The sequence below is a fragment of the Argopecten irradians genome, chromosome 9 (genome assembly GCF_041381155.1).
Source record: "Argopecten irradians isolate NY chromosome 9, Ai_NY, whole genome shotgun sequence".
Lineage (NCBI taxonomy): Eukaryota > Metazoa > Mollusca > Bivalvia > Pectinida > Pectinidae > Argopecten > Argopecten irradians.
In genome coordinates, this window is record NC_091142.1 from 29,148,386 (window position 1) to 29,162,524 (window position 14,139).

The 14,139-nt window shown below is 33.7% G+C and overlaps 1 protein-coding gene and 2 long non-coding RNA genes across 4 annotated transcripts in view; all 3 read right to left on the reverse strand.

Annotated features, from left to right (window-relative positions):
- Positions 1-3,949, reverse strand: part of LOC138332003 (cytochrome P450 4A25-like) — a 42,913-nt gene extending 38,964 nt beyond the window's left edge. The window contains exon 1 of one of the 2 annotated variants that reach the window (XM_069279913.1): positions 3,791-3,949. The gene's annotated coding sequence lies outside the window, so the exon portion shown is untranslated. Of the gene's footprint in view, positions 1-2,172; positions 2,247-3,790 lie in introns of those variants that run through there. The other variant, XM_069279914.1, reaches the window with a different exon arrangement.
- Positions 3,950-7,598: 3,649 nt separating this feature from the next.
- Positions 7,599-8,857, reverse strand: LOC138330926 (uncharacterized). The gene is made up of 3 exons (XR_011209625.1): positions 8,635-8,857; positions 8,279-8,354; positions 7,599-7,667 (listed from the first exon to the last, which is right to left on the reverse strand). It is a non-coding gene; the product is annotated as an uncharacterized lncRNA (long non-coding RNA).
- A 476-nt stretch (positions 8,858-9,333) lies between these two features.
- Positions 9,334-13,043, reverse strand: LOC138330925 (uncharacterized). The gene is made up of 5 exons (XR_011209624.1): positions 12,912-13,043; positions 12,092-12,167; positions 11,563-11,698; positions 10,010-10,513; positions 9,334-9,620 (listed from the first exon to the last, which is right to left on the reverse strand). It is a non-coding gene; the product is annotated as an uncharacterized lncRNA (long non-coding RNA).
- Between the last annotated feature and the right edge of the window lie 1,096 nt (positions 13,044-14,139).

Genomic DNA, 14,139 nt, shown 5'->3' on the forward strand with positions numbered 1-14,139 from the left:
TTCGAGTTAACAATATTTTGCGTTATTGTTATATTGAAATATTCGCGTACATATATTATTCTATATTTGCAAATTACAGAGATATCTGCCCTTGAGGATAGGTATTGATTGTGACGTCATGTGTTTTCGATCGTAGCGTCATACTTTTCGGAGAAAACGACGTGAATTGTGCTCACAAAGTAATGACGTAACAATTGATACCTACTAGCAAGGGAGCTAACTCTGTAAGATGCAAAAACGGAATATTCGGGATGAAGGATTTCTGTCGTAAGTCGTCCATTCATATGCTGTATACGTTTTTACACTTATTCAAGAAATATGTGAATTCGTGTTTGATCTCGCGAAATCACGCGAGAATTTTTATTTCGCGAAATCAAGCGAGAATTGTATATCGCGATATCACATGACAATTTGTATTTCACTAAAAAGGGGTTAATTATAATACAACACACACATACCCTCACGAAAGATGCTCTCTCTCTCTCTCATCCACATACATACCATACACATTTATATATACCTACATTTGTATACACAACCAACAACCGCATACACCCACACATTCTTACTCACACACATGTACACACACTCATCAGATACATGTACATCCTATAAAGATTGTAAACTTATACAACACACACATGCATTCACAGACATCTGATACAATGAGAATTGAAATACATACCGTAAACAGTTATATACCTATACACATCAGGAGATGACCACATCCACACACACTTACTTACAAAACGCACACACATCTCATACATAGGATTTCACATAGGAAGACACACATTAACATGTTTATAACTATACACACCAACAGATGATTCACACACATTATTTTATTTAGTGACACTGTAAAGTATTTTACAATACCTTTATCTAATATGTGTATGAAATATGTCGTCATGTGTTTTGTAATATTGATTTATTTTCAATTATTTGACATTTTTATCTTAAAACACATTTTAATGCAATGTTCTTCTTTATGCAGTTTTGTCGACAGATGTTAATATTTTTTAAGATTAAGATTTGTAATTTTTTGGCCCTAAATGACCTTAGTTGTCGATGGGCCGTAAAACTTGAAAAACAAAAATATTACAGTCCTTCGACAAATCTAAAAATAGTATACATTCACCATTGTTATGAAAGTCATTGGTGTCTTAGATTAGTCTAATATTGTACCCAACAAACATATTCCTATAAATATTTTTTATCAGAACTGATCAACTAGCACAGTTATCTTTATCATAAAGCAGGTATTTTATAGTACGTGTTCAAAAGTGAAAACGTCCTCGATTTTCGTAAATTTAAATGGTCGATTTCTCATATACAAGTTTTTCATGTTACTCAAAAATCCTTGTTAATTTTGCCATTTTTTCAAAATGTTTTGTAGAATTGACTGTTAAACCATCATTCCCTGGACTTTTATTGAATTTCATATACATGACTGCATTTTCACATTTGCTTTCCTAGAGTAACGGTGATTGATCGGGATAGCACTCCGGTTAATGTTAGGAGGTCACTAAGGAACACAGGTTTAGCTTTTTAGTATCAGACCAGAAACACAATATTATTTAGTTTGAAAACAGATTCAGAGATGGTTATTATGTACATAATTTGTACTAACCATCTCGATAGACTTCAACCTTTGTTTTGGTGTAAACTTTCACTAATCTGCCTCCAGGAACTCCCGCTTGGACTCCGGTAAATTTGACCCCAGTTATGTTATTGTGTAACCTACACTGATTAACACGTAACCGTCCACTATTCATTTCAATCAAAATCCCTATTGACTTGTATCAAACCAAACAGTCTTTAATAAATATGCTTATTATACAGCACTCGAAAACTAGGATCATAACATGCGGTAATTCTATCACGATTCTGAATATTCATCGGACCTCAAAAATTGCAAACCATTGGCCAATACCACTCTTGAAAACGTTTTTTTTTCTTCTTCTAATATTAGGTAAACTTTAACCCTTGTAAGATAGGCTTCAGCTTCTGTTCATAGTGTTATAGGCATACAAGTGTCTAGCTATCCACCGTAGATATACAGTACATACAATGTGACAGAATGCAGTGCCTAAGTGAGCAACAGTAAGCGTGTTTTAGGGTACAAAATAAAAAAAAATCCGCTATCACAACAAGACACGCAGACCATACCTGACACGTAAAAGTTCGATGGATATAGCGATGAATAGGGATTTACTCTTAGCTGCTGTGGTATCACATCTCTACAAGCTAAAATAGTACTTCATATTTATATTTCATTTTACTTGTGATTAAGTTTTGTGTGAAATATTCATACATGATACTGGCATATTTAAGATCACGTTTCCGTCACATGGTTGATGTTTGAATACATAAATAATATGCATAAAAAGTGTTTGAAAACTGTTTTTTATGCTCGTTGATTATAGATTATAATAATATGCATAAAAAATGAATACACGTTTAAGGTTATACCCGTTTAAAATGATAACATTATGCACACCTCTAAACTCACTTCATTGGTGCAGTTGGACCGAACTAACGTGATCAATAGCGCATATGGCTTGCCTAACATCATCATCAAGCTTTATTTCCCCCGTTAGAGGATATTGAATACAATCAAATCCACAAAAATATAAAGAAAAGAATAATGAAAATAAAAGTTAAATAGGCCGGAGCTCGCTGCTGGAATATACAACTTATGAATAAGTTATATGGCCGCGCAGTTCAGTAACGTTGGTTAACCTCAATGGTTCACAAAAGGCATCGCGTAACGCGTACAACATATTGGATTGACTTTATAAAGAATTGTCTTTGGTCTGCAACACTGGTGAAGGGGATTCCTGTACTGGCTCCTAAAAGGCTACGGGTGAAATTATTTAAAAATGTTTCTAAATTAACAGAAAAGAAGTCGAAGAAATAAAAAGGTTGGAAACCCAATATGTGACTAGCACTAGGCCTGTGGCTCCGCAACAAACTGCAACAGTGCGAGAGCCCTCCTGTGCGAGGACATTATTGTTCGGGGAGTTGACCCCAGGGCACCCCAACCCTGGCAGCTCTCACCAAATTACCGATGTGTATATACATATACACATCATACACAGCTGGGGGAATAAAATATTTGTACTGTGAAAAAAACTGCAACAGTGGCTGGGACATCACAACCTGTATCACGCCCGTCAGTTGAACAACACACGCTATTATATTCACAAACAATCAAATCAAATACAAATAAGTTACAATAACATTAGTTTTATTATAGATTGAGAAAATTCATCAATTTTTATAAATAATGATCGCTCCCCTTCAAATACGCATCCGTATACCGCTTATTGTAAATAGCCCTATTACTGTCGACTCCTAATTTGTTGACTAGCTTGTATATTTTGACAAAATATGCGAAACGTGAACAAATTGTACGTTTCAGTTTCGGAAAATATTTTTGTCATCAAATAAACATAGCCATATCAGCATGTTTACGACAGTCTATAGCAGACACTACTGGTGTTTGTTTGACAATACTTGGCCTTACAAAAGCATACATATGTCGGTTGTAAATTATATGACACAGTAACTGCATATAGAAAAGCTTTCAAAAATGCTCCTATTGTATACCTACGTCTTCGACGTGATACAGGTATGCAAAACAGCAATAGTTTAAACGGATGATAGTGTATTTAGTGTTATACCAGATTACGTCACATTTGTATTTCAAAATCAATTCCTTTACATTATAATAAATGAAAGAAGTATTACCGGAAGAGTGAACTTACATGCACTAATAACCTACCTTTAGTATGTTGAACTCCAAGACCACTTGGTCAATACCAATACCACAGAGAAATCCAAAGGGAGTTTGAACAAATATGTGTCCATATAGCTATTGACAATTGGATATACTAGGTCGCTTGCCGCGTGATAAAATTTGACCTGAATTGGAACGATATGTATGGAAATCAGTATGGGTTACAACAGTTAAGTTCATGCGTTTGTGAGTGAGTTCAGTTGTGATATAAACTTTATTTCCATACGTGTGAGATGGTATTTTAGTCCACCAACGTTTACTGGATCGTATTTAATGTCAGTTTTAATGGTTTTATCTTTATGAATAATCGATTTAAAACCCATTGAATAGTCTATATATTTTAAAATAACATTAAGTTCTTCAAAGAAACCGAAATGTCTCCAGTCGACGTACTGTGTTTACCAAAGCGAGATTTTGTCGATTGGAGGTCGCTTGCCGCATGATAAAACCTGACCTGAATTTGCACGATATGTATGGAAATCAGTTTGAGCCACTTCAGTAAAGCTCATCTTAGTCGTCCATACTTCTATGCGTGAGATCAATGGTGATAGTAACTGCAAATGGACAACGATTACAAGTACAATGTAATGTCAACGTGTGTAATACGTCACACGGTGCGACATCTCACACATATTTCAGTTATCTGCTGTAACCCGAATAGTTTTTGTATGTTATAGAGATATACATGTAACACAAAAATCTGAGCGTACTGTAATTCAACAGTGAAGCGGTTTATTATCAGATTATAGTGCGATCTTTGTGTTATTATCTCCGTAACATAAAGTCTATTCAAATCGATACTCTGCAAATAGATAATCTCTTCAAAATTCACATGTTTTAAATGAAATAATTGCGTCATTGTTTCGATCAATCAGAAGTGACAGCAACGTTACTATACCCTTAATGGACTGATCCAAAGTTCGATTAGATTTGAAAATTTTTTCAAGCATGATTGCATTATATGAATATGATAATTCAACAATAAATGTACGCAATATTCCTTAGAGTTTATTCGTACTTCATCAAAAGTCTCAATATGGGACCCGTCTGTTCCATAGAGGTAAATTAAAAGAAAGGAAATACAAGTAAAATCTAATTTAATGATATAGCATGTGAGAAAATATTCCATATCTGTGAGATGGCGTTTAAGTCCATTTACGTGTACTGAAATGTTTGTAATTTCAGTTTCGACGGTTTTACTTTTTGATTGATACAGCCTAAAACTCATTATTTGGACATATATATCTAAAAAAATCATTTAATATCTGCCAAAAATTTGAAGTGGATGAAATAAAATGTCTCCAGCCGCCCAAAATTATGACCAAATACATGTATAGTTTGAATGGGCTCCCGTAGATGTGGACTGTTTACCATAGATGTACACATACGATGTCTAGGTCAGAATTAAGGACGATGTCTAGGGCGAAAGTGAGAACGACATGCAAATTTTAAACTCAGTCGCTGCAGACATCTTCCCGATATCACTGTAATGTAAAGGTCTGAATGAACTGTGGGGTGAAAGAGAAAATGATTCCGGAAATAATGTTCCAACACTTACCACTACATATAACTTCCAGTAGTAACACTGCGTTTTTTTGTAAAATAATGATTTGGTCGCCGATAGCTAGTCTGAAAGATATTTTACCTAGACACAACTGTCATGAAATAGTTTTTTAAACTTTAAACGACCAAAATTGCGAGGGATGTGTGGCAAAACGATTTGTTTGTGTACCTCCCTCCCCACTTTCTAAAAATGATGGGAGGGCAAATCCTCCCTCTGCACGCACACCCTCCCTCTCCCCCGCCTCCCGTTTCCTATACCATTGATTTAAGTTTGCTACGCTAACTTGTGGCAAGCCTAGAAATACATATGTAGTCCTTCCTCATTATGATCCAGTGTAATTTAACCACCTCATCAGTATTATATCAATCGTCTATAACATTAGTAATGTATGTTCTTTTTTGTGTAACACTTAAATGGACATATTAATAATTGTATCTTTCTTTCGCGGATTTGAGTTTTCAAATCATTTCGTGGACAGTAATACGGATTTAAATAAAACGGAACTTCCAAGTTCCATTTTCCGTTTTACTTAAACGGAACTCGGAAACGGGAGTAAGTTGAAAACGTCTTAAACTGACTCGATTACAAATTACTCATCAAACACCATTTTTAATATGTTCCAATCACAAGAACTGAATTTCTTAAATTTTATTTTTAAATCAATCCTTAAACGGAACTCGAAACTGGTACCGAGTTCCGTTTGTTTAAACGGAACTCGAAACTAGGAACTAACTTCAGCCTCCCTATTCATGTTTAACCGATGTTGAATATGGTTATGTACATGGTAATGGTATACTATTATCAGAGCCTAACATTCTACTGCGAAGCCGAAATGAAAGTATAAATATTCCAGAAAATCGAACGTTTCATGATACATCGACATCACCTCACAAAAATATAAATGTAAGAAAGTGTTGTTTTCTAAACTCAAAATAACTGATACAAAAGTGTTCATTTGTCAATACTGACCTTGATGATTTCGTGTAATAATGACCAATGGTGATTTTTGTTTTTCAATTTTATTTCTTCATATCATCTCGAATATGGGTTATGAACATTAATAACTTGTTATAATCATGATTATTGTGATTAGTAATGCTCCTATGTTGTACCTCTTGACAAAAATATCCACGCGTTATATATAATTAGTGCTAGAAAAACTGGCGTTATTTGGCATTTTCCTTAAAGATGCTCCACCACTGACAAATGATATTTTTTCACTTTCAAAAACAGGAGCAGACGATTTAGTATTTTTCTTCAGTTACACAAGTTACTTACTTTTTACCATTACCACCAATGAAAAGTTTGAGCTTCTATTTTTACCTCAAGATAAAAATATTAAAAATAATTAATTGCATCCCGAAAAATTCCGTGGCACTATGTGCTTTATGCGAAAGCAAAATAAATTATTTCATGTTATTTTTTGTGTTAATTAGATATACATATACACGATTAAACACCAATTATTGTTCAAATGATGAGTATCGTTTAAGCTCTGTCGGCGGTGGAACATCTTTAAATATGAGTCAGTCATCAAAATAAATCCACATGTGTTTGGAAATTTTCTTTAACCGTTCCCCACATACGTTCATCATCTGAAGCAATGTTCGAGCTCTTTCACGAAAATATGAATTATGTTCAAAGCTCATGAATGGCTTTATATTTGGCTCACAATACATAGCTTTATTGTATTCCAAGTAAACTATCATCATCGTTTTTCTAGTTTGATATATATTCCATTTTCTGAGAAGGTCATAACTTCCTTTTTCGGAATGGGCACGTGGTCGGGATTTGGTAATATCCGGAATCTGGCAAAGTCATACATGACATAAATGTGTAACATGCCTTATTATTTGTGTAACTATCATGATAGAATTACCTCCAAGGTTCACATTTCAAAATTGACAATTTTCTATACAATTGTCGTGAAATGCGATGGGTTTTAAATAAATAAAATATACATGTAATACTAAATGTTTAACTTTTGGTGAAAGACAAAAATATGTCAGCTGCTCATCACCTTGAAATTTGGATCACACTTTCTTTAAGTATTGACTTGTTACCTTACTTACTTAAAACTAAAATCAAATGTTTATCTTCTGATAGTTCCTGTTACTTTAATTTGTAAGTAAATATTAATTCCTTTGCTTGATTACATAGTGTAATTAATTAACTTTTTACGGGAAGAGTGAAAGCCGTCAGTGATGTGATGATTAGAAATGATGTACTTACCGCTGAACCAGTTTCGCTAGGGCTACTTTTTCTTCGTTTAATGCAAAATGTTGGCCAATGTAATTTCTGTAATATAAATTTTGAACGCGTGAAACATCAATAAAGAAGAAATGTAATCTTTTGAAATAGCTATAGCTGTACCCTCTTATTTACAAACATAATTTTCAGGGTTCTAGCGAGTAACATTGAAGGGTCTAATTATGAACAATAACATTGATTACACTTTACTGAAGGATGTTGAAATGAATTAGTGACTAGGTCGCTTCTGTTCTTTTTCATATCAAAAAGAAAACTAGAGACTTGAGATATTATTTCAACACAGAGTGAAAATAAAACTTCATAACAATTTTCTTTGTTCATGTGATCAAGTTTAATAGTAACTTCTTAACTCGCTGACGAAAAGCATATTTTCTCCATCAAAAACAGGTACATGTGTTTTTGGTATTTAACATTATTTTTTGTGTGTTAATTATTCATACATTTCCATGCTATATAGTAAACAAAAATATCACTCAAATGATGAGTATCGTTTATGCTCTGTCTGCGTTGGAGCATCTTTAAGCGTACGTAAAATGCGAAAATGTATTTAAATTGTAACGCCAACAGAGAAAGACGAAACGTAATTAGCATAATCTAACAATTCAATAATAGGAGAGATAAGGAAATTTTCACTGTACCTTGGTCAGGCTGAAAATGGAACAAATTCATAAGGGTCTCTTTCTTTGTCGTCAGCAAAGCGATCCGGACAAATTTCTGCCAAGCGAGAGACACATGGGGTTAAAGATGGCCAAAGTTTTCAATAAAATGATACATTTACATTGTACAAATAAGGAACAAACAATCACAAATTACAGTAGTGCATGCTTATAAAAATGATTCCAGGAAAAGTTTTTAATCCCGGGGAAATCTTATTGCATTGGCCCTTGAGTAAATATACTGAAAAATGTCGAGAGGTTATGTGTCTATGCTGCATTATCATCCTACTGTAAATAGTCATTTTACTTCCAGCCTGATTATCGTCATACTTTCCTACCTGTGGATTTTCCCAGATGTCTTTGATGTGGTCAAGGACATGGATTATAAAATTGACTTCCGTATTGACCGGAAGTTTAACGCCATCTATTTCCATGTCACGTGTTGTGATCCTGGCAATGGCGGTTACTGGTGCGTGCATTGTCATTGACTCCTTCATGAACAAGGACAGTCTGTTGAATTGCTGGATATCAGACCTTTGTAATATCAGTATAAGACATTTTAAAAAGAAGCTACTTTGTTCAATATGGCTGCTATGTGTATGTTCAATCTGTTTGACTCAAATGATGCAATGAAAACTAACATTCTTCGAGTAAATATTTAAGCAATGAACTGTTATCAAATTGTAGAATATAGTGGATATAAATCTTATGTTGTGGTTGGGCAATAATTTATCTATCCGTTTTATTCTAGGTTTTTAAATTCGTCTATATGTTATTAAGAAGGTGTGGTTTTCGAGATATATTTACCAGTGCGAGTCAACGAGATTAACATGTATTTTTGTTATTTTTAAAAAACTTTAAACGAATTATTAATACTAGCATGCCACAATAATTTATAAACAGTTGTCATATGTGATAATATATATCAAAACGCCATTAACACATCGATGATTAGCGTTCTTTCCCTGTGTCCTCCACAGTTTCTAAGTCAGAGTTCACGTCACGTGTCTCCTACCATTCTACGTTCTGCCTATCTCCTAAATCTCTCTTCACTTCCTCGTAACTTTTCTGTGGTTCCTCTTTGTGTTTAGCGAGAAAATAAAGTTTAGCTAAGATGACTGGGTAGTAATTCAAAAGTTAATTAAAGAAGATTAAATTGAACAACTAAATTTGTATTATCGTGTTTCGTTGTTAGGTCTCCTACCATTCTACGTTCTGTCTATCTCCCAAAACTCTCTTCACTTCCTCGTAAACTTTCTGTTGTTCGTCTTGGTGTTGAGAGAGTAAATATCCCAGGTCATAGCTGAGGCGGTGGTGTCGTGACCTGATTTGGAAATACATAGTGTTTATTTATGTGTATATATATTACCAAAAGATTGTCCAGGGGTGCATTTAACGATTTTACTGGAATACCGAGCATGTTATTAAAAGACATTGGAATACTATAATTGATTATTAAAACAAATCGATATGTTTCTTTCTGAATGCTAATAAAATTAAATTGTCTGTTATATATTTTTTTTTAATTTATCAAAGCCTTTCTCGCTATCATTGAGTAGTAAAAACCTTTTTTTTCTTTCTGTCCATTGGGTGGATTTTATAGACAGGTTTGACTGCATATTATTTAAAATATTTCGCCATTTGTTATTTGATGACCAATTATTTTATGTTATGGATTTCGACGATATGTCAATGTTAACAGTGAAAACTTACCTTCAAACAGGAAAGTATCGACTTCGTCTCTGATCTCACGGTCTGTCAGTTCAACACCATGTTCGTCTCGGGCTGTCAGCAGGATGTCAAGGAAATCAAGATGGCGCTTTTTGAGGAGGGACGGATCTGGTCCTTGATGAAATATAATGGTAACTAGTTAAATTATTATCTCTCAATGTACGAGATGGCATTGATTATAATATTTAACACCGGAAACAAATTGAACGGAATTAATTGTGATTTTAACATTGTCAACAATGCAACCATCCTATGTAGACAGGTTATGCGGCATTTAAGTATGGTTTTTAAACAACAAAGAAACAGACAAAAAAAAAAAAAAAAAAAACAAAAAAAAAAAAAAAAAACGTATATGTACTCACCAAAGTGTTCCTTCGTTCGCGGATAACTTTTTCATCGAAGTCGTAAATGTATCTTGCTTATGTGTAGTACTGCTTTCCTGTTGGAGATAAGTGGTACGTGATATCCATCCCTAACCATGGCGACCTGTAACCATGGTTACTCACAGAGGTTATAACTGAGACAAAAAATGAGTTCCTCATTTTATCAATCAATATAATAAACTTGTAAGTAGAGGAACAAAACATTAAAATAGATAATGGTTACTTTAGTTTCATCGCGATCAATTTGGGTGTTTCAAACATCATATCCATCCATTTGATTTTATAAAAGTGATGATATACGATCTGCAAAATAATGAGCGAATATAACGTTATCTAAATTTATTTTACAAACTATCTAACATTACTTATACAAAAACATAAAATGTGTGTTTTGCAGAAATACCTGAATGGATAGTTTAATATCTTCAACACAATGCATAAAATAATGGAATCCGGCAGCCTTGAAATTATGCAATTCTTTTAAATGGATGACTTTTCAAAAACTTACAAAAGCCGTTCAAACGACAAATATCCCAGTTGCCTGGTACATGTAGCTTCGACAAACGGATGGTTCGATTTACAGAATATAAAGTTTAATGAACCAATTAGACATTCCATTTCGTTTCATTTGCATAGGTCACATCGACACATTTAGCATGCCTAACAGACTTTATATTCGTTTTGATTGTTTTCCATTATTGGAACATTAATGGGGATAAATATCCTCGATAATCCGGGGGTTACTTTCACAATCGCTATATCCAACCATGGACTATCTCTTAGTAAAACTGAAGATAGGTCAGGAGAAAAAACTGATCAATCATAGGCCTGCAGAGTTTTGTTTTGTGGATAGACAAGGAGAACTACACTCAACTTCAAAGGAACACAGCCAACAACATTGTACTGTTATTTGATGTCTGTGCAGGTGTGTAATTGGTAAGTTTTTTTCTCCTGAAGTGCCTTCGGTATCACTCTAAGATAATTAATCTAGGAGTGGATATCAAACATTTAAAGTAATCCCTGGAGTGTCGGCAATGAGGGCTTAACAAACCGGGAACAAGGTTTTTGATGACATTCTGTAGTATCGATTGATTTGTACATGGTTATCATTTATACATTCTAATATTCTTCTTGAAAGAAAATATTTCATACCCTTCTTCTTGGATTTTGCATTTGTAGGAGACAGAACATCCCATCATAGTGTCAAGTGTAGCCAATCCCACCAAGTCATATATCTCCACAATTTTACCGCTAGAGGTCGCCTTATCCAACTTACATATAATGTAACCTTTTGTAAGAAAAGTATTGATGATATAACAAAATGACGTTTGATATCGCATAGTGTAATTTAGGAAGAATTATCAATAAATAATACTCTTCGAATGTACGCTGTACGGTATGCTAATATTTTAAAAAAAATTACTACTATGATAACCATTCCTATTGTTGCTTGATAAACAGTGGAATGAAAAAGGGAGACAATTAATTAGGTGCCAACTGGACCTCGGATAATGAGTCTATGATTCAAGGCTTTGTGGATATCCCCACTGATGTGTATTGCAAATTCTTTCCTTGAACCTACTTTGATTTTCGAGAATTTCGATTTGTTATACTGTCAATGTTATCTTAGCATGAATAAATCAAAAACGTCATTGTAGATGTCTACATAGGGTTTCAGTACATTAAAATGGAAGGCCGGAGTAAGAAGGCGTCGGTTTCTCTCCCGTTTTTCCCTGAACTAATCAAGAGTCCGTCACCTTTAACAAAAACCAAATGTACTTAAGAGAGAGTAACATAGATTCTTATTCAATTATCAAAGCAACAAATATAATACAATTAAAGTCAAATAATTCAATTAGAAATAAATTGAATAAACCATAAATTTCCATAAATAGTAAAATAGGGAAGGTTTATAGCATCAGACGCTAATAAAATAATAAGTTTTTTTTTTATTTTGAATTTTTTTATACAAATCTATGTAAAAGCCACATTAAAACAATAAAATACAATATCAAAAAGTAATCGGATTATCATAACAGGATAACAACGCATATAGTTAAACAATTTACACGTTTATATATGTATCAAACAGGGTGTAATAGAGAATATCATTGTCGACATTTGACATCGTCATACAAAATGTAGTCTTCCTCATTATGCATCTATCGAACACATGTACAAATTTTGTGATACACGATAAAATATGATAAAAAGTAGCCCCCAACAAGCAACAGTTGTTTATCATGTTCAACAAGCTCGAATTCATGATTTTTAAACGTTGAAATTAATCACGAGCTTTAGATTAAATTGAAAAGAAACTAACGAGGGTTTTGATAAACAAGGAAAACAAATGATGGTGAGTGTTTATTTCATATGTGATTTTATGTTACGAGCCTTATTTTTTTTACTTGTATATTTGCGAGTCTTGGCGAGTTTCATAAAATCTCACTGACAGAGTGAAAGGAAGGGAAGTAACTCTGATGGATCTGAATGTACCTTACCTATCCAGTCTAGTAAACTGAAGTACGCCCCTCCTCGGTGTTTCGGTTTAGGTTCCGAGGAATGGAGAACGACTTTGAGGACAGGATAGAACCACATCATCCAGTAACAGATGATCTTTGTCTTTGTTTGAGCTACCACCTCGGCACACACGTCAATGACACGGTTGAAGCCTGGAAACTAACACATACAGCCTCATAGGAAATTCAAATTGTCATGGAACATCCGGGAAAACCTTACCGTTGAAAATCACTGAAAACCGTTACAAATGAAATCACTGGAAAACCTTACACATGAAAATCACTGGAACACCCTACAAAAGAAAAATCAGTATGGAATTAGAATAATAACAAAATTCCGGAAACGACTTTCACAAATCACAAGATAATAAAGATACAGTGAGTGAATAGAGAACCAACGTTCGGTGGTTTGAACTTAAAATTAGTAACTTATTCTTATAAATAATGTGTAAAGAAATATGAGCTATGAAAAGTAGTATGAAATTGAAAGTTAATCGGAATCAAGAGGGTTGATGAGAAGATGGGAAATAAACAATTATTATCTGCTATGGGGTTTATCAGAGACATTTCTTAATAGGTATAAATATGGAATAAAACATTTACATAACAGAACAATATCATAATATGTAGTAATATGCGAATCATATATAGGACAGGTTTCATAATCACCAAAGACAAGTTAAATGGTAAACATGTTTTAACACGGTATTATTATACATACATATACAAGCAATAGACACACTAGCTATATTTATAGTTGTCGCTTCCTAAAACAAAAAGGGTCATTCTCCATCCAGAACAGACGCAAAAACATTGAAAGCAAAATTGTTTACAATATTTCTACATACCAGGTGAAAATGTCCCCATATTGGATGGAACTTCCCGATTGGTTGGATTTTCTTGTTGTAGTATAAGTTTATTTTCAGTCTATATTTCTGTACCACCTCCAAAACTTTCCACAGACAAATTGTCCCAAGCAAGGTTCCGAGGATGAATAGGATGATATCCATAGCTGTGCTACTGTCTGGAACGTGTGAACATAGACTTTATTAGGATATCATCATCATTAGATAAAAATACAGTTTTGTATATATTGATTTGTGTGTACTGTTAATATGTAAGGAGAAGGTGTATATAGGCATGTTGACTGTTGCCCAATTCTGATTGTCTGTAACATCCGACAATAAAGTATTCTGAAATGAAAAATTGT